This window comes from Protopterus annectens, chromosome 14.part0 (assembly GCF_019279795.1).
Source record: "Protopterus annectens isolate FY-2018-M chromosome 14.part0, PAN1.0, whole genome shotgun sequence".
In the NCBI taxonomy this organism is placed as follows: Eukaryota; Metazoa; Chordata; order Ceratodontiformes; family Protopteridae; genus Protopterus; species Protopterus annectens.
In genome coordinates, this window is record NC_056748.1 from 1,101,197,634 (window position 1) to 1,101,224,874 (window position 27,241).

At 41.8% G+C, this 27,241-nt stretch overlaps 1 protein-coding gene across 1 annotated transcript in view; it reads left to right on the plus strand.

The window, feature by feature from the left end:
- The window catches only part of POLR3A (RNA polymerase III subunit A), a 1,593,947-nt gene that overhangs the window by 912,216 nt on the left and 654,490 nt on the right, over nucleotides 1-27,241 (plus strand). The gene's annotated exons all lie outside the window — the stretch shown is intronic.

Consider the following 27,241-nt stretch of genomic DNA (forward strand, 5'->3'; position numbering starts at 1 on the left):
TTCAAAGAATTTTTCCACAGGTAGACAGCAAATGTTGGAGGTGTGATGGGGCAGAAGGAGGTAAATGGGAACATATTTTATGGGAGTGTAATTGGTTGGTAGACTTTAAAGACTCCCTGCAGACTGCTCAGTTGGAAATGCTGGGTGGGCAAGTTGGAGTGACTAGGGAAATTATTTGATTTTTTTTTTTTTTTTTGTGCGCGCGCTATGGTACTAACTCGGACTTGCCTAGACATAGTAAGACCTTGCTGAGTCTAATTATGATGGCTGCCAAAAAAGGCAGTTACTAGAAAATCAGTCTAAACCAACTTTACTAGAAGTAGTGCAGATAGTAGTAGTAATCATCACAGCTGGAACTGGGATTTTTAGAAAAGGGTAGGAGAAAATTACATACGAAAAAATGGGAGGTGTTGGATCGATACATGCAGAGGAGGAACGAGGGTTAAAAGAAAGGATTTGAATGAGCTGTATAATGCTTGACTAACGATTAGATATGTTAAAAGTGATGCGTTATGTTTGCAGATAGAGTTGTCGGCACAGTTTGGAATATACTGAGATTGTTTTGCTAAGGTTTGTTATTTATATAAATGTAACATGACCTATGTAATATGTGATGATTTAATAAAGATGTTTCTTTAAAAAAACAGCATGTATGAAGATAAAACCTACATGTGGTTAAATTAGATATGAAAAAAGATAAAAGGAAAGCTAGTTTTGGAATGCAGAATTGCAGTAACTTATTAAAAGAATGAGAGAGTGTCAGAAAAATGGGAGCTGGTAAAGATGTAGCAAGTTGGGAAGGAATAGTTTGCTAGTAGGAGCTTAGGGAGCTAAAAGAGCAGTTAAAATGGCAAAGAATAAGGCTTCAGAGCGTCAGCCTCTGCCATCTTCTAGAAAGTGACTTAGAGCTTCTTTGTGCCAGTTGCTGTCAGTGTGTGCAAAACAAAAGATAAAGAAGCTAGCCATCAAACACTGTTCATAAGGGATGCTAGCAACAACCTGCTTCACTAGTCCAGAGGATATCAAGAAGTGTAACTGAAGGAAAACCCCATAAAAACTGTATTTTCCAGTGCGTAGCCCATGATGAGAGAATAAGAACCCACCTTAGAAATGCGAAGTCCACCGAAGAAAATAAAGTTGGGAAAAGTGATAAGCTGAAGTGAAGTTACAGCAGTTATAATGAATGTTTAGGATGTTAGGGCAAATGGTTCCTAAGGCTTATCATGGCATCGTATGTAGTGAGAAGCATGTTCATGAGTTACAGCAGTTATAATGAATGTTTAGGATGTGTTAGGGCAAATGGTTCCTGAGGCTTATCATGGCATCGTATGTAGTGAGAAGCATGTTCATGAGTTACAGCAGTTATAATGAATGTTTAGGATGTTAGGGCAAATGGTTCCTGAGGCTTATCATGGCATCGTATGTAGTGAGAAGCATGTTCATGAGTTACAGCAGTTATAATGAATGTTTAGGATGTTAGGGCGAATGGTTCCTGAGGCTTATCATGGCATCGTATGTAGTGAGAAGCATGTTCATGAGTTACAGCAGTTATAATGAATGTTTAGGATGTTAGGGCGAATGGTTCCTGAGGCTTATCATGGCATCGTATGTAGTGAGAAGCATGTTCATGAGTTACAGCAGTTATAATGAATGTTTAGGATGTTAGGGCAAATGGTTCCTGAGGCTTATCATGGCATCGTATGTAGTGAGAAACATGTTCATGAGTTACAGCAGTTATAATGAATGTTTAGGATGTGTTAGGGCAAATGGTTCCTGAGGCTTATCATGGCATCGTATGTAGTGAGAAGCATGTTCATGAGTTACAGCAGTTATAATGAATGTTTAGGATGTGTTAGGGCAAATGGTTCCTGAGGCTTATCATGGCATCGTATGTAGTGAGAAGCATGTTCATGAGTTACAGCAGTTATAATGAATGTTTAGGATGTGTTAGGGCAAATGGTTCCTGAGGCTTATCATGGCATCGTATGTAGTGAGAAGCATGTTCATGAGTTACAGCAGTTATAATGAATGTTTAGGGTGTTAGGGCAAATGGTTCCTGAGGCTTATCATGGCATCGTATGTAGTGAGAAGCATGTTCATGAGTTACAGCAGTTATAATGAATGTTTAGGGTGTGTTAGGGCAAATGGTTCCTGAGGCTTATCATGGCATCGTATGTAGTGAGAAGCATGTTCATGAGTTACAGCAGTTATAATGAATGTTTAGGGTGTGTTAGGGCAAATGGTTCCTGAGGCTTATGGCATCGTATGTAGTGAGAAGCATGTTCATGAGTTACAGCAGTTATAATGAAGGTTTAGGATGTGTTAGGGCGAATGGTTCCTGAGGCTTATCATGGCATCGTATGTAGTGAGAAGCATGTTCATGAGTTACAGCAGTTATAATGAATGTTTAGGATGTGTTAGGGCAAATGGTTCCTGAGGCTTATCATGGCATCGTATGTAGTGAGAAGCATGTTCATGAGTTACAGCAGTTATAATGAATGTTTAGGGTGTGTTAGGGCAAATGGTTCCTGAGGCTTATCATGGCATCGTATGTAGTGAGAAGCATGTTCATGAGTTACAGCAGTTATAATGAATGTTTAGGATGTGTTAGGGCAAATGGTTCCTAAGGCTTATCATGGCATCGTATGTAGTGAGAAGCATGTTCATGAGTTACAGCAGTTATAATGAATGTTTAGGATGTGTTAGGGCAAATGGTTCCTGAGGCTTATCATGGCATCGTATGTAGTGAGAAGCATGTTCATGAGTTACAGCAGTTATAATGAATGTTTAGGGTGTTAGGGCAAATGGTTCCTGAGGCTTATCATGGCATCGTATGTAGTGAGAAGCAAGTTCATGAGTTACAGCAGTTATAATGAATGTTTAGGGTGTGTTAGGGCAAATGGTTCCTGAGGCTTATCATGGCATCGTATGTAGTGAGAAGCATGTTCATGAGTTACAGCAGTTATAATGAATGTTTAGGGTGTGTTAGGGCAAATGGTTCCTGAGGCTTATGGCATCGTATGTAGTGAGAAGCATGTTCATGAGTTACAGCAGTTATAATGAATGTTTAGGATGTGTTAGGGCGAATGGTTCCTGAGGCTTATCATGGCATCGTATGTAGTGAGAAGCATGTTCATGAGTTACAGCAGTTATAATGAATGTTTAGGATGTTAGGGCAAATGGTTCCTGAGGCTTATCATGGCATCGTATGTAGTGAGAAGCATGTTCATGAGTTACAGCAGTTATAATGAATGTTTAGGATGTTAGGGCAAATGGTTCCTGAGGCTTATCATGGCATCGTATGTAGTGAGAAGCATGTTCATGAGTTACGGCAGTTATAATGAATGTTTAGGATGTGTTAGGGCAAATGGTTCCTGAGGCTTATCATGGCATCGTATGTAGTGAGAAGCATGTTCATGAGTTACAGCAGTTATAATGAATGTTTAGGATGTTAGGGCAAATGGTTCCTGAGGCTTATCATGGCATCGTATGTAGTGAGAAGCATGTTCATGAGTTACAGCAGTTATAATGAATGTTTAGGATGTTAGGGCGAATGGTTCCTGAGGCTTATCATGGCATCGTATGTAGTGAGAAGCATGTTCATGAGTTACAGCAGTTATAATGAATGTTTAGGATGTTAGGGCGAATGGTTCCTGAGGCTTATCATGGCATCGTATGTAGTGAGAAGCATGTTCATGAGTTACAGCAGTTATAATGAATGTTTAGGATGTTAGGGCAAATGGTTCCTGAGGCTTATCATGACATCGTATGTAGTGAGAAGCATGTTCATGAGTTACAGCAGTTATAATGAATGTTTAGGATGTGTTAGGGCAAATGGTTCCTGAGGCTTATCATGGCATCGTATGTAGTGAGAAGCATGTTCATGAGTTACAGCAGTTATAATGAATGTTTAGGATGTTAGGGCAAATGGTTCCTGAGGCTTATCATGGCATCGTATGTAGTGAGAAGCATGTTCATGAGTTACAGCAGTTATAATGAATGTTTAGGATGTTAGGGCGAATGGTTCCTGAGGCTTATCATGGCATCGTATGTAGTGAGAAGCATGTTCATGAGTTACAGCAGTTATAATGAATGTTTAGGATGTTAGGGCGAATGGTTCCTGAGGCTTATCATGGCATCGTATGTAGTGAGAAGCATGTTCATGAGTTACAGCAGTTATAATGAATGTTTAGGATGTTAGGGCAAATGGTTCCTGAGGCTTATCATGGCATCGTATGTAGTGAGAAGCATGTTCATGAGTTACAGCAGTTATAATGAATGTTTAGGATGTGTTAGGGCAAATGGTTCCTGAGGCTTATCATGGCATCGTATGTAGTGAGAAGCATGTTCATGAGTTACAGCAGTTATAATGAATGTTTAGGATGTTAGGGCAAATGGTTCCTGAGGCTTATCATGGCATCGTATGTAGTGAGAAGCATGTTCATGAGTTACAGCAGTTATAATGAATGTTTAGGATGTTAGGGCAAATGGTTCCTGAGGCTTATCATGGCATCGTATGTAGTGAGAAGCATGTTCATGAGTTACAGCAGTTATAATGAATGTTTAGGATGTGTTAGGGCAAATGGTTCCTGAGGCTTATCATGGCATCGTATGTAGTGAGAAGCATGTTCATGAGTTACAGCAGTTATAATGAATGTTTAGGATGTTAGGGCAAATGGTTCCTGAGGCTTATCATGGCATCGTATGTAGTGAGAAGCATGTTCATGAGTTACAGCAGTTATAATGAATGTTTAGGATGTTAGGGCGAATGGTTCCTGAGGCTTATCATGGCATCGTATGTAGTGAGAAGCATGTTCATGAGTTACAGCAGTTATAATGAATGTTTAGGATGTTAGGGCGAATGGTTCCTGAGGCTTATCATGGCATCGTATGTAGTGAGAAGCATGTTCATGAGTTACAGCAGTTATAATGAATGTTTAGGATGTGTTAGGGCAAATGGTTCCTGAGGCTTATCATGGCATCGTATGTAGTGAGAAGCATGTTCATGAGTTACAGCAGTTATAATGAATGTTTAGGGTGTTAGGGCAAATGGTTCCTGAGGCTTATCATGGCATCGTATGTAGTGAGAAGCATGTTCATGAGTTACAGCAGTTATAATGAATGTTTAGGGTGTGTTAGGGCAAATGGTTCCTGAGGCTTATCATGGCATCGTATGTAGTGAGAAGCATGTTCATGAGTTACAGCAGTTATAATGAATGTTTAGGATGTTAGGGCAAATGGTTCCTGAGGCTTATCATGGCATCGTATGTAGTGAGAAGCATGTTCATGAGTTACAGCAGTTATAATGAATGTTTAGGATGTGTTAGGGCAAATGGTTCCTGAGGCTTATCATGGCATCGTATGTAGTGAGAAGCATGTTCATGAGTTACAGCAGTTATAATGAATGTTTAGGGTGTGTTAGGGCAAATGGTTCCTGAGGCTTATCATGGCATCGTATGTAGTGAGAAGCATGTTCATGAGTTACAGCAGTTATAATGAATGTTTAGGATGTTAGGGCAAATGGTTCCTGAGGCTTATCATGGCATCGTATGTAGTGAGAAGCATGTTCATGAGTTACAGCAGTTATAATGAATGTTTAGGATGTTAGGGCAAATGGTTCCTGAGGCTTATCATGGCATCGTATGTAGTGAGAAGCATGTTCATGAGTTACAGCAGTTATAATGAATGTTTAGGATGTTGGGGCAAATGGTTCCTGAGGCTTATCATGGCATCGTATGTAGTGAGAAGCATGTTCATGAGTTACAGCAGTTATAATGAATGTTTAGGGTGTGTTAGGGCAAATGGTTCCTGAGGCTTATCATGGCATCGTATGTAGTGAGAAGCATGTTCATGTAACTGCAGCCAACATTCTAGTGACAGCATGCAAGATCGAAGGAGAATGTTTTGAACTGTGGGAAGTACAGGTGTGTCAGACTAGTGACAGTATGCAAGATCGAAGGAGAGTATTTTGAACTGTGGGAAGTACAGGTGTGTCAGACTAGTGACAGTATGCAAGATCGAAGGAGAATAGTTTGAACTGTGGGAAGTACAGGTGTGTCATTCTAGTGACAGTATGCAAGATCGAAGGAGAGTATTTTGAACTGTGGGAAGTACAGGTGTGTCCGACTCCCTTCACACTGCATGAACTTGCTGGAGAGGGTGACTGATGAATGAAATCACAAGTGGAACATATGATGATTGATGAGCAGTTTGGATTCAGATGAGAATGGAGTACAACTGATGTGATGTTTACAGTGAAAAAAAGTGGAGAGCTGTAGTTGAGGAGGAAGGAGGCCTACTGGTCTTTCCTAGACATGGAGAAAGCATATGACCAGGTCCCAAGAAACCTGGTTTGGGTAGTCCTTGATGATTCAAAGTCTTAGAAATAGTGCAGGCTCTGTATAAGGAATCAATGACACAAGTGTAAACATTGTTCAGACTGATAGAGGGGTACCCAGTGGGAGTGAGTGTGCATCATGGCTCAGCTCATTTCTGTTCATACTAGTGATGGGCAGTGTCAACTAATAGGTTTTAGAGGAGGAATCAACAGAGCTGCTGTAGAAAGATGATGTGACACTACGCAGATTCTGAACAGGGATGTCAGTCAATGATAGGGGAATTGAATGCAAAACTGAAACACACGGGAATGAAACAGAGTACAGACAAGGCAGTAGCTGGGGCTGCAAATACGGGGAAGCAGAAGCAGTTGTAAATGAGATCGGAGGGATAGTGAAGTAGCTTAACAGCTTTAAATGTTTGGGAAGTGTGACTGAAAAGAATGAAATCTGAATGAAGTCAAAGCTAGAATCAGAGGTACTGCAGCCAACTAGCTTGAATTATCAGGTTTAGTGTGTAACACAAGAATGCCAAAGAAGCTGAAAAGTTAGATGTACAAAGTAGTTGTGACCAGTGCTTCTGTGTGGCACAGAAACCTGGGCAGAGAAGGCAGATCAGCTGAGCAAGCTGGAGGTGATGGATGTGAAGTGTATCGAGTAGTAGGATGTAGAGAACAAATATCCTCATTAGCAAAGGTGGTTGGTGTGAACAGATTTCAGTGGTCTGGTCACATGTGCAGGAAAGCGGATAATGATTTGACAAACTGAGACAGGATAAAGGCAAGAAGAAACAAGGACGTAGAGCTGAGAAATTGAATTGTGTGAATATCTGCAGCAGTCCGTTATGACTGTTAAGGGTAGGGGAGAGGCTCTGGACTGAGAAGTACAGTAGACTCCCTCTTTTCCTGCCTCTGTTTAACCGGCCATCAAATTTCTGCCATAGGCCTACCTAAAAATAACAGAGAAGAACAGCACTTCTGCCTCCTCTGGGCTAAATGACAGACCTTTGAGTTTTAGACTTCATATTCATTAGAACAGTGCATACCAACACATCCTGTTCTAGTTTATTAATAACCTATAAATGCTATTTTGTATTTATTTTCTGATTATTTTCCTGATTAACCAGCCATTCATTTATCCAGAGACTGGATAAGAGGTAGTCTACTGTAGTGAGAGTTGACGTGAAACCTCGATTACATGTAGAAAAGGGGAGTTGAAAAGAAACTATCCTAAGAAGTTGAAAACAATACTATTCAGCAGAAACTGACATCTGGTCCTTCTGTGGCAGCCTAGTTGTAAGAAAGAAATTGATTAAATGTCTGATTTATGAGGTGCTTGACGACACGCTGACCTATGAAGACTAGGTGCCTGCTTCTGTTGAGTTCTCTTGTTTCCACCTTAAGACCATAGCTGTTGTGGTCTCCAACTAGTTGTGTGTACCTTGCTATCTTCATCATATTGATCACTGCTGCAGTAGCCTTGGCTATTTTGGGTTATATCCTGCACAGGATACAAAAGCTGACCAGCTTCCAAGGCTTCAGGGCGCCTTCCATGCACCTAAGTAGTCATCTCCAGCTGAGCCGACTAAAATTACAGGTTTGGATGCCAAGCCCTTAAGAGCTTTCCTGTTGCTGAAGAGCATGCTGCTCCTGAGGCTTTTGAGGTTGATTGTTGGTTTGTGCTGTTCCTTTGTGAGGCAGACAAGTTTCTTTGGGGAAAAAAACTTCCAAAAAATTGTTTAATATTTTTCTGTTCAGAGAAGTTATTTTTAAGCCAGGAGTTTGTGTTTTATTGGACTGTCATGAGACTGTATTGTACTTTTAAACGAGTGCACTTTTTTCCCTGTCTGTTTAAAGTTGACTAAAGTAATGGAAAACCATTTTTTTCTGTGGAGGAAATGTCAGCCCGTAGAAAGTAAAAGTGTTTGTGATTTTTTTTACTGGTTTTTTTTTGTGTGGAAAAAAGTGACTTCTAAAGACTTAATTTTTACTGGCTTTTGTTGCACAGTTTCATGGGAAAGCGGCACCATTTTCGGCTTGACAGTGAAATGTTCTACTGGTCCCACAGGTTGGTTATTCCAGCCACAAAAACAAAAAGTTAAGGAAACAGCCTTTGCCACTACAGCACGCTAGCAGTTTGCCTCAGCCACAGGCGGGTGATTCTGCTGTGGGCGTTTTGCTCCTCAGACTAATTTTTTACTCTAGATCCCTCTGGTGCAGCAGCTACAGCTACTACAGTTCAGGGGGTTAGTCAGCCCCTTCTCTGGTTTTTAGGGTCCCATGAGTGGGCAAGGGAGAAGCCACTCTGTTGTTGGTCCTGGGAGAGGGAACAGAGAAGATATTGGCAGAATGTTAATACCCATTCCTATTGAGACTACTGCTGCTGACAATGTAATGCTGGCCCTATTGTTTTCTTAGACAGGAATAGCTAACTGGGTCTGGCTCACAGTTTATGGTAAAAAGAGGGATATTTCTCTTCCCGAAGAGATTCAAGATTCTGAATCTGACAGGAAGATGGAGAGATACATGCAAGGTTTTCTCATTAGATTTCTGATTCAGACTAAGGAGAGATCAGTTTATAACCCCCCCCATAAAACAATTGCTTTTTACCAAATGTAAATGGCTGATAAAAAAGGAAATCAATATATTATAAAAATGGAAGTCAATATATTGACAGGAAACCAATAGACAATACTGTATAGAAGCCGTTTTGGTAATGCATGTGCTAGGATGACAAATGCATGCAAAATTTTAAGGATTAGAAGAAGCTAAAGGGTAGGATTCACAAAGACGATGCACTGGAAGTGCTGCCTGAGGGAAATTTGTTGAATGAAAGCTTTTGTTTGTTATAACTGAAATGTAAAAACGTGCATGTAGACTGAAAGATAATTTTGAACCACTGAGATCTGTAACTACCAATGAGAAAATTACTGACTTTCATTTACTTGCCATACTTGTACAGACTTTCTGGTGTTCCTGGCAGGTAATTTCATGTTTCTTGATAAGCTCAGTTAATCTGTAGGAGGATGGAGTTGCTCTGTCTGGGTAGTAAAGCTTGGCCTTTTAATGATAGCTACAGCCTTGAAAAGTTCACAGGCTCTCTAGCAACACAAGGGATAGATGGACTGCTTTAGAAATAAAATACAGCAAGCAGGTTATAGGTCATGAACTGGTAGTGGCTGTTATTTTGCCCAGCAGAACCTCAATTACAGAAATATTAAAACAGGCTTCACAAGGCTGTTTGAGCAGAAAGTCAGTTATATGGCTTTGAAAACATAGTGCATATAGTTAATATGTTATATTTTCTTGGGGAAAGAGGGAATTGTGCATTTTAAAGAGAGCAGATTCATTTGAGACAATACTACAGAAAAATACAAGGCGGACAAAAAGCGATTAGTATGCAGGACAAGCTTGGAACTAAGAATATCGGTTAAGTAGAATAACATTAATCTTTACTATGGCACAGTTTTTTGGTTTGGACTGTAAATGGACTTTTTTTTTCTTTGTCAGCAAGAGGGAGTACTAACTTATATTGACAACAGTAATGCATATGTAATATTGTTACAAGAAACAACCAAATCGCAGAGAAAATGTAGAGGGTTTATTTGCTGGAATAGGAGGGCAGAGGAAAAGTGTCTGGAAAGTTATTAAAACAGATGTAGAATTAAAGATTTTGGACCAATGAAGAGCATGCAGGCAAGATTTATAACAACGAGGAGGTTGTTGGCAGGGTACAAGATTTACACCAGCTGCACTGTATACTCCACCACAAATAGTGAGACAGGATTAAAAGGTTATTATGGGAGAAGTTATAGCCTTTTATCAAGGATGTACGATAGAAAACGAAATTGGAAAACTATTTGAAATGTGAAAGATCTCTGGAGAAGCTAATACATCATAGAATACCAGCTGAGGGTAGATACTTAGACAAGTAAATGCATGTAATTAGGCTAATTAATGTAGTGAACAGAAGGCAGAAAGTGGAATATGTATATGCTTCATAGGGTCATAAGAGGTTATTAGGCTAACAGCCCCAGGGCCTTAACAAACCTAGCCAAGTTCAGCCCATGTTCCCAAGGGTGTCTGGTTCAAGCAGACACTAACATCAGCACCTGTTGCCCCTGTCCAAGATGGACACAGGTGGAACCCTGGGGTGAATTTCCAGGTACCCATCCAGTCATCTAAATTACGCTTAAATAGGGTTGATGGGCTTTGTTTAACATGAATAGGAAGCTTGTTTCAAAGGAGGGGCAACCTCTGTGAGACAAATCTCTCTCTCTAGCAAGTTCTGTTGATGTCACATACCAGATTAAGGTCCTCTGAGTGAGTAACCTGTTTGCCATTTGACTTGCAAATGTGCAGCATTTCCATTAAACCTGGGTCAGAAATTGCTCTATATGCTAGGCACAGGTCTCTTCTGTGCAGTCTGTATGACACACAGTAATGTGACCATGATTTCTGTCTGTTTGCATCATGAGACAGATCTTCTAGACCCTGAATTTTCTTTGTAAGGAAACTTTGTGGTCTGTTCAGTTGCTGCAGTAGTTTGGAAAGGAACATACCAAAGGGAGCATTGTACTCTGTTATTGGCCTGATGAAGGAAGAGTACAGGGGATTATAACCTCTCTGTCTGGAGGCAATGCTCTTACTTATGTGATGAGCAATATAAAATGCCCTTCATACCACTGTGGAGACATAGTGATCGAAGTTAAGGTTGCTGTTGACCTGTGTGCCCAGATCTCTCACCGCAAACTCTGTGCTTAAGATATTGCTATTGATGTGGTAATTTGCAGGAACATCACCCTTAAAAACAAACGTGGAGGAAAGAGTGATCCACTCAAGGGCCTCTCTGGTTTTTCAGGAACATTACCCTTTTGCCTAAGTGGATGATGTATATTTTGCATTAAGTTTAAGACCATGACTTTGGCACCAGTCATTAGTTTGCATAAGACCTTCTTGCAGGATGTTGACATTTAGGGTATCAGTGATCGCTCTTATTTTGCAGTCATCAGCAAACTGTCAGCCACAGTGCTTTGGTTTCAGCCTATACTTCAGAGAAATAGATTCCAAACAGTAGGGGTCCCAGAACCAATCCCTATGGATCACCACTGGTTATGGGTCTGCTGGAGGAGGTGGAGTCTCCTATTCTGACCATATGAGTTCTGTCAGTGAGGCAGTTTGCAACCCACCTGACAATATATGGGTTGATACCCAGCTGGGTGAGTTTATCAATGATGCCCGAGTGGGGGATTGTGTCAAAGGCCTTTGCTAAGTCTAGGTAGCCCACATGCACAGATTTGCCCTCGTCTAGGGCTTTTGTGACTGTCTCGAAGTCCCCCAAGGCATGATCTCCCCTTGACAAAGCCAAATTAGGTGGGGTCGAGCATTTGGTGATTTCTTATCTTTGTTAATAAGGTCCGTGATGATTCGTTCCATGGCCTTGCAGATGAGGCTGGTCAGGTTAATGGGTCTGTAGCTTCCGGAGTCTGTGGATGCACCTTCTTTGTGCAAAAGGATGGTGGTAGCTGTTTTCCACTCTGCTCAGATGAAGCCAGTGCTTAGGCTGTGATTGAAAAGCGTGTTTAATGGTGATGCTAATTCCTGTTTTAACCCATGTAGAACACAGCCCGGGATGTTGTCTGGTCTCTTAGAGGGTATGGTTTTGGCCTTGGCAAGGATGTTTAAGACCTGCTTCTCAGAGAAACTAGGTGGGGACAGGTGTTAGGGATGCTTTGGGGTATATGTGTCCAGTGGGGGACAGGTGTTAGGGATGCTTTGGGGTGTATGTGGTGGGGACAGGGGAATGAAGTTTTCACTGAACCTGTCACCCAGCAAGTTTGCTATATTCACAGGTTCTGTATATGTAGTACCATTAACTATGAATTAAGTTCAAATCTGGGCTTTACCTTTGAGGTTACAGATGTAACTAAAGAATGCCTTGTTGTTGTTAGTTAGGGAAGCTTATTTGGACTCCTAGTTGTCTTTGGTGGAATTCATTAGGAGTCTTATTTGCTTGTTTAAGTTGAGGAAGGAGTGTTTTCAGTTTTGAGACTTTTTCTTTCTACTTTCAGACAGCCATTTCTTTCTCCTGTTGTATAGCCTATTAATGGCAGTTGTCCGCCAGGCAGATTTGTTTTTCCTTGAAGATCTTGCTTTGGTTCTATCTGGTACAGCTGAGTCCATGCAATTTTACATGTGCTCGTATAAAGCATTGGTGTAAAACTCAGCATAGGTGTCTGTTCCATCAGTGGGGGAGGGGCTATGAAGCTATTTGATATCACATAAGAGGTTGTAATTGGCATTGGAAACTTTTTTTAGTCTAGTTGTTGCTAAGTGGGGGGGTTGTTTTATAGTTACTTCTAGCAAGACTGACTTGTCAGAAATCAGCAGGGATGGCCACACACTGGGAGTGGTGCAGCGGTCCCCCATGCTGGTGAGCACCAGATCCAGGATGTTTGAGCCCCTTGTGGATGTGTCAACCAGCCGGTCCAGGGCATTGGAGTTAACAAAATCTTGGGACCTTTGGGCAATTGAGTTGGAACACACATAATTTACCCAGTTAATGGATGGGTAATTAGTCACCCAAAACCAGGGTGTTTGGTTGTATCTTGACTGACTCAAGTAGAACCAAGCTGACTTTGTGGCTGTCCTGATTCATGGAGGGGGGGGGGGTCCTGTAGCTGTCAGTGTCCTGAAGAGGGGTCTTACCAATCTAGAGATATATTTATATTTGAGTATTGATACAGTACCTCCTTTAGTTTCAGCAAAATGCGATTCTTGACCAAGATTAGCTACATGTTGCATATTGAAAGAATGCTGTAACATGGTACAAACCATGAAAACACGTCTGGTAAGTGTTAGACCATGTACCTATACAAATTAAGTTTTGTACGAAAGTGAAAGTATATTGTGATAAACACAGGGATTTCCACTATTTCTTAACAAAAAAAAAAAAATCTTATATAAGATTTGAACCCACGCAGTAAAGACCTTGCAAAGAACTGGGAGAATTGGAAAATGAAGAGAAGAAATGTGGTCACAGTGAAAGCAAATGAGATACGGACAGTAGGTATTTTAGAGGGCTTAAAAAAATAGAAAAATATACAGAAGCAAAAAATAATCAGTCGAGCACAACTGGTTGAGAAGCAATTGAAAGTATGTGGAATGTTCATGCAAAAAGTATCCAGAAAAAAAATGAATGAACATTCAACAATGACTTTAAGACTCTTTTTGATAACCTTAGAGCAAGCAAATTATATGATCGATGTCTAAGGCAACAAAGGCTAAAGGGATGACTAAAATCGGGAATTATGAGAATTGTAATAAAGTTGCTGATCTAGGAAAATACTAATGAATGTTGACTTACTACAGTTGTATCTTTCGGCTTTTTCCAGTTAGGTGTCGCCACAGCAGAATTCTGGTCCGCTAATGATTGGCAGTAGATTTTTACGTGTTGAGTTACCAGCCCTGACACACAACCTTCAATGAAGGTACGCCCATTACTACAGTAGACAACATAAATAAGATCTACAGGGTGACAACAGATGAAATTGTAAGATATTTCATACAACTTCCTCATCCAGATGTACAAACTACACACCTCAACCCGCTTACAGCTGTTACTCACACTCTTACTTGTACCTCCTTTACCTTTAGCCTACCTGCTTACCTCCTATGAACACCCATTAAAGCCACAACTTCAATACCCCAATAAGCTAACCACCTCTCCTCCTCTACCTATTCTCAATAACCATGTTAATATAACATCTACACCCAGCTATCTACTGCCTAAATATCATAGAATAGCCCACATTAGATACAACTCTGTCAACCCCAGGAGATGTCCAAACCTATACTGTAAATCCCCAAATCCTAGATTTCAAATACAACTCTCTTTAAAAGATGGAGATATTCACCCAAACCCAGGCCCAACAACTACTACTGCTACTACCACCACTCAACTCCTCAACCCCAATCCCTCTACTTTTCATTCCCTCACCAAACCACCAAACTCACTCTTAATAGCTCACCTCAGTGTACGTAGTATTAATAACAAAGTTGCACAACTCCATTCTCTCTTAGAAGTCTACTCCTTTGACATGCTATGTTTAACAGAAACCAGGTTAAAACCTGTTACTAAAGACAATGAAGTCATCCCACCCGGCTGTAATATCTTACGACTTGACCGTGTAGCGACGAAGGGTGGTGAGATTGCTATCCTGTTTAAATCAGGCCTACAAATTATTACCTATGATTATAAACCACCTCTAATGCTGAAATTCTTATTTCCAAACTTCAAATCAATACTTACAAATCCATTTATATTATCTGTATCTATCTACCTCCTGGCAATAACAGTGCCACCATTCCTTTGCTGGTTGTCTCAAAACTTAGCTCAAGAAACCATAATCCTAGCGGATTTCAACATTGATTGGAAATGTTGCAGCGGTAATCGTCCTACCACCCATATTAACCTATTCGGTTTCTCTCAAACCATTACCTCCCCTACCAGGATAAACGAGCCTAAGAAAGAAAGTACTTTAGACTGGATTGTCATAAATAATCTTCTCCAGACTTATGAAGCTGGAACCCTCCCTGATGATGTGAGTGACCACTCACTCACCTACATCATCAGGGATAAGACCAATCTACCCATTCCAACCATTTGTAGGACAATTAGAACCAAGAAAACTTTAACCCTGATCTCTTCCAAAATGAACTAAAAGCATGTAACTGGTCTCCCTTAAAATACCTCCCATTGGAGGATGCTATTAAATACTTTAATTCCAGTTACCTAGCTATACTTGACCACCATGCTCCAACCCGCTCTATCAGAATCAGAACTAAATCTGCTCCATGGCTTTCAAAAGAAACCAAGCAAAAAGTCCATCTCAGAAATAAATACTGGAATAAATGGCGAATGACTAAAAACCCTGTAGACCAACAAAATTTCAGACAACCGAGAAATGACACTAAAAAATCTATACTCTCTGACAAAAGAAACTACTACCTACAATTCCAGCAAACTTAACAAAGTAAACCAAAAAAGTTCTGGGCAAGTATTAACCAACTATTACACCCAGGTCTCACACTCACTCTAAACCCACAAGGCACAGACCAGGAAAATCCCAAGCATACTGTCAATGCCTTTAATACTTTTTTCACTGAAGCCATTCAAACACTTGCCAGTCAGTTATCACCTCAAGGCTTTCCTATATCAACTCAAACTCTATCCAACCCCCTCCATTTCTCTTCCAACCAGTCCCAACAACATATATCCTTACCCTTATCCAAAAACTGAAACCATCTTCTCCTTCAGCAAAACAACTACCAGCCGAATATCTACAAAAAGCAGTCAAATCCGTTGCCTGTCCCATTTCCATCCTGATCAATAGAACCATCAGTGAAGGACACATCCCTAGTATCTGGAAAGTCTCCTATATTATCCCCCTACATAAAGGCAGACGCTCTACTGAATTCTCCAACTACCGTCCCATAGCCCTACTTTCTCCTTTGGCAAAGATCATGGAAAAATGTATCCACAAGCAAGTGCTAGACCACCTAATCCAAAATAGTTTACTGTCCTGCTGTCAACATGGTTTCAGACCTTCCCACAGCACTACTACTGCCCACCTCTCCTTTACTGATTGTATCAACAAAAAACGGAACCACAATATGCTTTCCTTTGCATTGTTTGTTAATCTGTCCAAGGCATTCAATATGGTAAATCACCAGATACTTTTAAATATTCTTACATCCCTGTCACTAGATGAACTTGCTATAATATGGTTCAAATCCTACTTGGAAAACAGACAACAGGCTGTTCTTTGGCAGAATATTCTATATACCCACCTGCCTGCTAACCTTGGTGTCCCTCAAGGGTCCATATTAGGACCCTTACTTTTTTCTGTATTTATCAATGTCCTTCACCTAGCAGTCCACCAAGCTACATACATCCTATAGGCAGACTACTCCACTCTTATATGCTCATCCACAATCACATCTGAACTTCACTCCCTTACCCAAACAGTGTTTAACACAGTTGACCAATGGTTTACACAGCGCTGTCTCCTCCTGAACCCCCAAAAAATTAAACTCCTCCTTTTTACTCCTACACGTAGGTCTTCCCCAATAGATTTCACTGTAACATCTAACAAATGGTACTGTCGTATCCCCAGAACCTACAACCAAACTACTAGGCATCACCATAGATGACAACCTCAACTTCGACACCCATATCAATAATACTCTAAAAACTGTTAACAAAAACTAGGCGCTCTCTACAGGATCAAGCCCTTCCTTTCTCCTTCAGCTGGAATAACTATTGCTCACACTCATCTAATCTCTACTCTCTTCTGTGCCTCACCCATATATACAAATCTATCTAAAAATAACCTCAATAAAATGGAACATTCCTACAATAACATAGCCAGATTTGCTACAGGAAACCCTTTCAGAACCCACCACTGTTATAATCTAAATCTGCTAGGATTGCTTGAACTGCAAAATCAGCTTAAATTCCACCAACTGACCATTGCCCATAAGACCCTTTACCAACCTACCAATACTCCTGTACTATCAACCCTCATCATCCCCTATACCAATCTGAAGACCCTACGATCATCACATAAAGTTCTTGTAGATATTTCAAAATCAAACAGAGCTGGGACTCTCTCTTCTCTAATACTGTTGGAAAATCCTGGAACCTACTTCCCAGTGAATTTTCCTCACTTCCCTTTGTATCACTTTTCAAAAGGAAACTAAAACTCTTCCTCAGAACACGCTAGTTGTATCCCTGTACTAAGCTTGACTAAGCAACTAGCTCTTCTATCTTGCTTCTGCCTACTCTCTTCTTCTCATTTATCAGGTCCTATTTTCCTTAAATATAACATACCCTTGTCCTACTATATACTCTTACTTGCATCTTTTGGAAACTTATGATTGTGACAACTTTTTTTTACTAAATTATAGTATAACCTTCTTTCTTTTTTTATATCCTGTATTAACCTGCAGTTTTTGTATTGTACCTGCATTTTTCTGAACTATGTTTGGAATGTCTACCTTCTTTGATGATCTCTGTACTATTCCTACAACGTACATTGTACATATGAATAGTTGTTTATGAACTTGTTTATATGAGATGTTTTGATTTTGTTCTCATGAAACTTATCTCCCCGGGCCTCTAATGAAAACGGACACATATCCAGTTAGACTAGCCCGGTCAGCAAATGTAAAATAAATAATTTAACAGAAGAGGAACATTAACATCAAAATTAAAGGAGATTGAAATTAAGGAAGTGATAGAGACCACAACACTGGTAGTGACAATTCCAACAGAAGTGTGAAAAATCAAGGAACAAGATAAAAGCTTGGCTAGCACTTTAACAATACTTTTGTGGTGATGTGCCTTTGACATGGAGAGAAGCAGTAGTGGTAGTTTATACAAAGGGATGGGAAAAGATTCCATTGATCTGGGGTTATATCGATCTATTTCGATTCTGAGACATGATTGTAAGGGTTTTATGACAATTGTGACAAAATGGAGGACAAAGGATAGTGTAGGAAATCACAAGACTAGCAGCTCAGTGTGGATTTACAGAAGGTAGGCAAACATTTGACAATAGTAAAGTCCTTATGAAATGGGCACTAATAATAATAGGTTTGTATACTGAAAAAGCATTTGCTAGCACTGTGAATTTATAGAGAGGGATCCCTTGAAGCATTTCATTTTCTAGTGAGCTCTCTACAGTGTTTAGCCATGGAAGTGGAGCAAGGCAGGGTTGTCCACTTTGAACACTAGTCTTTACTTTATATTTTTAAGCCAACAGCCAGGGACATCTTGCTAGAAGCTCCACTGTGCCTGACTGAGTGCACTTCTTAAATTGGAAATACAGAGCTGATATTTTTGCACTTTAACTGTTCAGTGATTCTTAACAGTACTGCACTGTTTTTATTTATTTGCTTGATATTTACTTATCTATGTCTGCATTTATATATTTGCTTGACTTCTGTCTGAAATTTGTTTCCTGACCTTTGCTGAAATTTTTGTTTCTGTCCTAAGGTATTTGGTGCAGCACTTTGGCTTGAACTAACTGGTTTCACATAGGGGGTCCTTTACGGCTCTCTGGTGCAGCAAGAGAGTTTGTAGTGAACTCCGTACAGGGTAGAACCACTGGTCAAACAGCTTTTGTGTCATGATTACCTCAAGGCTTGGCTTTGGAAGGATCTTTTATCTTGCTGGTATAAAAGTATTACCTTTGTGCGACTTTCTGCTCATCTTGCTAGGAGCTCCATTGTGCCCGAGTGCGCTTCTTAAACAATCTGTAAATACAGAGCTGATATAAGTATATTTTTGGCACTTTAACTGTTCAGTAATGCTTAACAGTACTGCACTGTTTTTATTTATTTGCTTGAGTGAATTATTTACTTGTGTGCCTGCATTTATATATTTGCTTGACTTCTGGCTGAATTTTGTTTTTCTTCCACCTTCCTGCCCAATTGCTATTTTGTTTTTAACCTTGGTGGCTTTTGTAGATGTTCTTGGTGTTTCACTGTTACAGTCATCACACTTGGGTTATCTGTCTGCAGGTAGCCCTCAGTTGGCCCGAATCATCATTTTCTTTCAGCTCTTCCCGCTAGGGGTCGCCACAGCGGATCATCTGTTTCCATTTTTTCCTGTCCTCTGCATCTGGCTCTGTCACACCAACCACCTGCATGTCCTGTCTCACCACATCCATAAACCTTATCTTAGACCTTCCTCTTTTCCTGTTAGCTTCATCCTTAGCATCTTTTTCCCAATATACTCAGCATCCCTCCTCAGCACATGTCCAAACCAACGTAATCTTGCCTCTCTGACTTTGTCTCCAAACCGGGCTGACCCATTAATATACGTATTCCTGATCCTGTCCACCCTCGTCACACCCAGTGCAAATCTTAATACCAGAGACTTAATATTTCTCCGTCTGTTGCTGTTGCTGCAGGTCTGACGTCAGGTCATCAGGGTATAAAAACAGGCAGCTGACGCCATTACATCAGTCTTTCTTGAGAAGGAGCAAGAAGCAGTTTGCACGAGTGCCGATTGGCCACTACCGGAGTTTTCGTTATCCTGAAGTCTTCTAAAGGTAAGTATCGCATTGGGGATCCTTTTTTCTTGCTCTAACCGATGTCAGAAAAAGTTAACAATTGTCTTGCCTGTGGAAAGCAAATACCACACCGAGATTTTCATTCTTACTGCGTCACCTGTTTAGGCCTAGACCACGACGTAACTTGCTGTCGGTTTTGTGCCTTGTTCAACGCCCGAACTATTCGTCGTCAGGCCCTTATTGTCGCTAAATACTTTCATTCTCAATCTCTGTATTCCGAAATGGCTTCGATAAGCCATCCGACTACCGATCTTCCAAAAAAAATATAAGGATAAAGACAAGGCCGCACAGGTCCAGAACTGCAGACGATGCTTCTGTTAAGCTAGTTGCCAGTTCGCCGGTTCTCAGGCACTTTCACAGCCCCTGATGCCCAATTCATTAGATTCGCAGGCCTCTACCGAGACCCATTCGGAGTCAGGTATGCCGCGAGACTCTTCTTTGGAACCTGCGGATGTGTCTACCTTGGATGGCTCTGGAGCCGCTGAGCAGGCACCAGCTTCTGAGGAAGTTCTTTGCACTACCGATATTCAACACAAACCGACTTCTTTCGCATCTCCAGGTCTAAAACTATTGAGTTTCTAAGGTCGAGTACTCTCTACACCTAAAAAAAGACGACCCAAACTCATGCACCTGCTTGCTTGCCACAACATCAAATGCTTAAAATGGCAGAAGACTTTATTATGTTGATTAGGGAAGTCAAGCTTCCCCTGGTAAGAGAGAGACCTGTCCCCAACAGCTTTAACAGATCGAGTCCGACAACTCTGGGGTATCTGATTATGAAGACATGCCTTTATTTGCTTATGAGGATTCAGATGCAGAGGAATCCATTCCCTCTGCTTCTCCTTCAGAGGATTTTTCTTTTGGTGAAACCTTACATACTTTGAGAGCATTTCCACTGGGAATGCCAAAACTATCCTCAGTCCAAAAAGAAACTCAGAGAATTTCTAGACTTGCCACAACATAGGCCTTTAACAATACCCCCAGTCTTGGATGTTGTGGATGATGTCTTTATGGAATCCAGTTTAACTCCTGATACTTTACCCTCTACTCCTAGGAAATCAGACGGGTACTAACAGAGTTCCTGACTCTCACAAATTCCTTTTCAAAAATCCTACTGCTGACCCGGAGGTAATCTCCCAGGGGCCTAAAGGTATCAAAGCAACTACAGCTAAGAATCCCACTGCTTCGGACAGGGATTCCAGAGCTTTAGACAGATAGGGTAAGAAAGTATACGCCTGTGCAACTCTCGCCATTAGGGCTTTGAATTGTCAGTTTCACTTGCTGAAGTACCAGCAACATATTATGGAACTTATTAAGCAAACAAATAGCTACCTTTACGGACTGTGCAGAAAATAAAGAATTACAAGAGCTTATGCATTCTACAAGCCAAGTCAGCAAGCATACATTGCACTGTGGCTTTGATGCCATAGAAGCATCTTGCAGGGCAGCAGTCACTGGTTCTTTACTGAGAAGGCATGCTTGGCTTAAGGAGCAGACCTTGCCAGACCATGTCAAATCAAAATTACTAGACGCTCCTTTGAACAAGGACAATCTGTTTGGCACCAAAGCAGAAGAGGTTCTTAAAAAGATGGAAGAAAAAGCTAAATCAATGCAGGCAGTCAAAGATTTGTTGCAAGTACAGCCTCCTAGATTCAGTAGGCATTGCCCCTTGAAACATTGGTGCTTTCCAGCCCCCTCAAGGCCATCTCAAATGAAACCCAGGGGAAACGGACCACCCCCCAGACTACAGTCTCAGGGTATGCAGAGATCTAAGCAGTGGAGTGCCTCCACTTCAAAAACAAGGAGTGCTAAGCCACCCCCTTACGGTGAGAATTCCCAATGACTTTTCAACTCCACTCCCAACCTCTGCCCAACTTCTTGTGCCCCTAGGGGGAAAACTTGCCCATCATGCAAAAAAACTGGACTTCCATCACCATTATTTCCACTCACTGCCAACCCCAAAAGGGTTCCCAGACCTCCCCCCCAAAAAAAAAAACAGTAGATAGAGGCACAAAACCAAGTTCAATCCCTGCTCTCTATAAAGGCAATTCAACCTGTTCCTGTGGAACAGATAGGTCAAGGGTTCTATTCCAGATTTTTTCTGGTACCCAGAAAAGAGGGTGCTTAGTGCCCAATCCTAGATCTTTCCATTCTAAACACCTTCCTCGTGATACCAACATTCAAAATGCTCACCCTGCAGCAGCTTCTCCCTATGCTGGCCAAAGATGCCTGGTTAAGCCACCCTAGACTTAAAAGAAGCCTATCTGCACATCCCTATAAGGGACTCGTGCAGGAAATATCTACGGTTCGGGACAGGATCTATGCATTATCAGTTTTCTGCGCTTCCCTTTTGGCTTATCCACTGCTCCCAGAGTATTCACAAAATGCCTGGTTCCAGCCATTGCCTACTGCAGACAGAGAAAAATTAAAATTTACCCGTACTTGGACGACTGCCTGACTCGGGCAGTCAGTCAGGAAATGCTGTTGCAGCACCTGACATTTGTAAAAAAAAAAAAAAAACCTAACTTCCATGGGTACACCATCAACGAAAAGAAATAAAAACTAGTCCCCAGTCAAAAGATTGTTTCCTTGGGAGCAAGCTGGACACAGCATCCCAGATGGCATTCCTTACTCCAGAAAAACAAGCCTATCTGACAGACTACTTCAGTCAAATGGCCACTAGAACCCAGCTATCCGCAAGGAAAATCCTGCAGGCCCTAGGGTTCATGGCCTCATGCATCCTACTAATTCCATATGCCAGACTACATATGAGGAAACTTCAGTTCTACTTAAAAAGTCTTTGGTGCCAACATTCTCAGGACCTAGAAACTGTCATTCCTATCATACTAAGGACAGAGTTTCTTTGATGGACAGCAGCATGCAACCACAACAAGGGACTGCCCTTTACTCAACCCCACGCCACCCAGACCCTAACCACAGATGCATCAGACTATGCCTGGGGGGCACACCTGGACAGCAAGTGTATTCAGGGCCACTGGACCCCAAGTCAAATTCATCTGCACATAAACCAAAAAGAGATGCTAGCTGTGTAGCATGCTCTAACAGCTTTCAGATCCCTACTCTCACCAGGACTCCTGCTAATAAATACTGACAACACCACAGTTATGTGGTACATCAACATGCAGGGGGGATCCCACTCTTACCCACTCTGCAGGCTAGCCATGGCCCTGTGGAACCCAGCCTTGGACATGCAGGTCCATCTGCAAGCTCAATTCCTGCCAGACAAACAAAACTCACTGGCGGATGACTTGAGCAGAAATCTCCTAGACCCACACAAGTGGCAATTAGAGCCCAGCACCTTCAGCCTTCTGATTCAGAAATGGGGGACCCCAGATGTAGATCTCTTTGCCTCCCCCTGCAACCACCAGCTCAGCAAATTCTGCACCAGGGCACCTCACAGCAGGGCCTGGAAAGTGGATGCCCTATCCATCCAGTGGGTAAACCTCTCAATCTATGCATTTCCCCCTCTGCCCCTTCTCTCAAGAATATTGCTGAAGATGAGAGGATTCTGATTGCCCCGGACTAGCCACACCAGCACTGGTACCCACTCCAGCGCAGCCTGTCACCGGTGCCATCTTGGCACCTACCCCAGAGCCTGATCCTGCTCACTCATCAGGAGGGGACAGGTCTTGCATCCACAACTGATAACCCTAAATCTTGCAGCCTGGCTTATTCCTTGAATTCTCCCCAAGTGACCAGCCTAAGCAAGCAGGTACTGGACGTCATTCTTGAAGCCAGAAGACCCAGTATAAGGAAAAATCCTATGCTGATAAGTGGAAAAGGTATTGTTCCTGGATTCAGTCTAAAGGAGAGGACACAACTCGGCCCCTCCCTACCTCTAATCTTAGATTACTTGGTCGATCTACTCCACAGAGGCCTATCCTTTTCCTCCATTAAAATCCATGCCTCTGCCATCTTGGCTCATTACAACTGTGAGCCACCCCTATTGTCTCACCCTCTCATCAGACAGTTCCTGAGAGGGGCAAACAACTTAAGGCCACCAAGGAGAGCACCCACCCCTGCTTGCGACTTTAACTTTGTACTGGAAAAGTTCACACTGCCCCCTTCTGAGCCTGCAGCGTCTGAAGACTTAAAATTCCTCTCTTGGAAAACAGCATTGCTCCTGGCCATCACTTCAGCGAGAAGAGTGTCTGAGCTACAAGCACTTATGGTCGTGGAACCCTTAATTATTTTTCATGCTAACAGGGTCTCCCTCAGGACTAATCCTTCCTTTATGCCCAAAGTGGTGTTCAGTGTGTCTCTCAACCAATCTATCCATTTGCCAACCTTCTTCCCTAATCCTCAAAATAAAGGGGAAAGGATCCTGCACTCCTTGGACGTGCACAGACAGCTCAGATTCTACCTGGCTAGGACTAAGCCCTTCAGGGAATCTGACCAGTTACTACTCAGTTTTGCACCAGGGGCAGAAAGCAAGGCCATTTCAAAACATCCAATTTCCAAATGGATAGCACACTGTATCCAATTCTGCTACAAACATCATGGGAAATCAACCCCTCAGGGGGTCAGAACACATTCCACTAGGGCAACTTCTACCTCTACAACATTCCTCAGGGGGGTACCTACCAGGGACATTCTGGAGGCTGCTACCTGGAGCTCTGTACACACATTCACCAAGCATTTACCACCTGCCTATATTTTCCATATCCAAGGTGGGTTTTGCAACTGCAGTCCTGCAGGGCATACTAGCCAGCCCAAACACTTCTTGACTGCCTCCACCCTTTCTACAGCTTTGGGAATCAACCCAAGTGTGATGATTGCAACAGTGAAACATGAAGAACATGGTACAGTTGTGTACACTTACCATGAATGTAGATGTTCGAGTGTATTCACTGTTGCAGTCCTGGTTACCCTGCCTCCAGCCCCCTTCTCACTCTCTCACTCCTCTGTATATACTACTCACCCCTTGCAGGGGTATTGGTATTTACTTTTTACTGGTGGAGATTTTTCCACCATAACCTTGCTCCCAAGTTGGGGATCTCCTGACATTTGGGGCAAGAAAAACTGATGTAATGGCGTCTGCTGTCTGTTTTTATACCCCCTGACAACTTGATGTCAGACCTGGAGCGACAGCAACCAACGCAGAAATACTATGTCTCTGGTATTCGGGCCAACTGAGGGCTACCTGCAGGAAGATAACCCAAGTGTGATGACTGCAACAGTGAATACACTCTATAACATCTACATTTATGGTAAGTGTACACAACTGTACTTTGCCTGCCTCTGCTGTAAATTTGATCTGGGAAACTCCTCCCAGTTCCATCTCATTATATCATTCTACCTAATACAGAGGACATTTGGGAAGGCCATCCCCCCGTAGTTTCTTAACCTTGAATTATCTTCTGTTCTTTCTCTCTCCCTTTTCAGCTACTTTTACTGGATTTGTGTTTCCTCCTTCTACTGTAGTTCGTCTTGCTTTTTCTGCTACTTGCTGCTTGTTCTCTAAAGTGTTAAATTGCATTTGTTTTCTGCTGCATTTATTACTGCTTGTTTATAGCCTATTTAAATTGTGTTCTAATCCTCTTAGTTTTGGTTTAAGCACTTGGGCTTTAGGCCTACCCCTTAGCTCTCCCTAGCCTTTCTCCCTCAGATTCTGACCAGTATGGATGGACAATTTGTTAAAGTTTCTCCTACCAGAGTGGTTGATACGGGCATCCTAGAGATGATGTAGCAACTGTCTTGTACACAGACAACTATCTACGTAATACTACCACTTAGGAACACAATTTGTGAGGGATGCAGTTACATTAGGAACCTAGAGTCTATGCTCTCTCCCTCGCAAGCCAGTATATCTGGCACTGAGAAGGTTGTCAACACGATCACTGCACCTCAAACTCTACCTACACAACACACACCCATATATGCGGAGGTCATAAACAAAAACATACCAAAACAAAGGAGATCTCTGAGGCAAAAACACACATGATCTCCACAACCCTCCACAACACATCCCACACACAGTCCACACACCTGTGTCTCACAGCTACTAAGGGTTAACCATAAACCCAACATATTAGTCGTAGGAGACTCCATTATGAGACACACAGATGTGCCTCTCACCAGGCTGGATAGGGAGAAAGTCATGGTTAGTTGTCTGTCAGGTGCCAGAATCCACCATATCACATACGCACTTGTCTCTCAACAGCAGGTACTGTTATGACTCTGTCATAGTCCATGTTGGCATGAATAAATTACCTCCCTAGACTATATGAAGAGTGACATGATTGAGCTCACTGAATGTGTCCCAGGCAGGTATGTCCTTGGCATTAAGCAGAATTCTACCGTCATCTAGAACGATGCCACAATAAAAACCGAAAATGATTGACTTTAACAATTTGCCTAATTTCTGGGGGTCTATATTAGAAGACTGAAAGATTACTTCAGCGAATGCTCACATGAGCGAAAACGCTGCTAATCAAACTGCTGATTGTTGAGGGCTGCAACTTTGAGATCGCACTACAGTGAGGAAAGGGCAAAAATCCCACTCCTCACTGTACCACGACCCCACAAACACCCTTTCGTTTACCAGCGTTTTCGCTCATGTGAGCATTCGCTGAAGTAAACTTTTGGGTTTATAATATAGACCCAGTTTCTGGTGTCATTCCAGGGGGATCCAGTACCCGACAGCCTGTTAAGATCTGATCAACAGGCTATGGTGCTTTCCCAGAGATGGGCTGCATCTGTCTCACTTGGGCTTCAGGCTTCTAGCAGAGGCTCTTGCATCCCCCATAGTGCCTTTTTTTTAGGAAAAGTGATGGTTATAACCACCAACTTAAAAATTTCAACAAAACGCAAATTAAAGGTCATGCTGCTAAATGCTAGGAGTCTAAACATGAAAGTGCACTCATTGCAAGCATTCTTAACCCTGGAAGATGCTGATATCTGCGCAGTCGCAAAAACCTGGTTCAAAGCTGCGGAGAGCACCTCAGCCTTACCTGGTTACACATCCTACCATACCCCAAACTGTGGACAGTAAAGCTTAAGGAGGTGGAGTTTCAATATATATTAGACGTATACACCTCCAAGGTAGGTCAAACAGTATGGTGCACAGGAGACACTCCAGGTGCAATTAGCCATTGCCAAGACCCCTATTCAAATCAAAGCTAGCTACCGGCCCCCAAATTTGATGTTAATAGGACTTGTTGGCAGGGCAGATTTGTGTCCCAGAGGCTCCCCATCTGTGGAATCGACTCCCTCTCCGCATCAAGCAGAGTACCTCATTACCCCTTTTTAAGCACAACCTGGGTAACTGGATGGGCAACAGAAAATACACCCCTGGGATTCCACCTGTGTCCCTACTGGACAGGGGCATTGGGTGCTGACTTTGTTTATACATGGGCTAAACTTTTGGCTAGGCTAACTTCCTTTGATAAATAAATGTAAACAGTGCAATACAAGAAAATAGCATTTTTTTCTGAAATTATCAGTTCAGATCATGATATAAAAATATTTGATAAATTGAAGTATTTTCACGGTGTAACAGGTTATAAAGTTAATGAAGCAAAAAGAGATTGTAGTAATAAACTATGTCTGAACACAAAGCTTGATAACAAAGTCTTCCCTTTTTGTGAGGTTATGGCGTAATGACGTACTTGGATTTGGTCAAGAATAAGCAGCTGAGGAAATAAGTGAAAAACATTCTCAAACCTTTTATAGACTTTGATAAGATAAAAGCATTTAAAATATTTTTAAGCTCATTGGTTCTGTATGTAGGTCAAGCTTATCA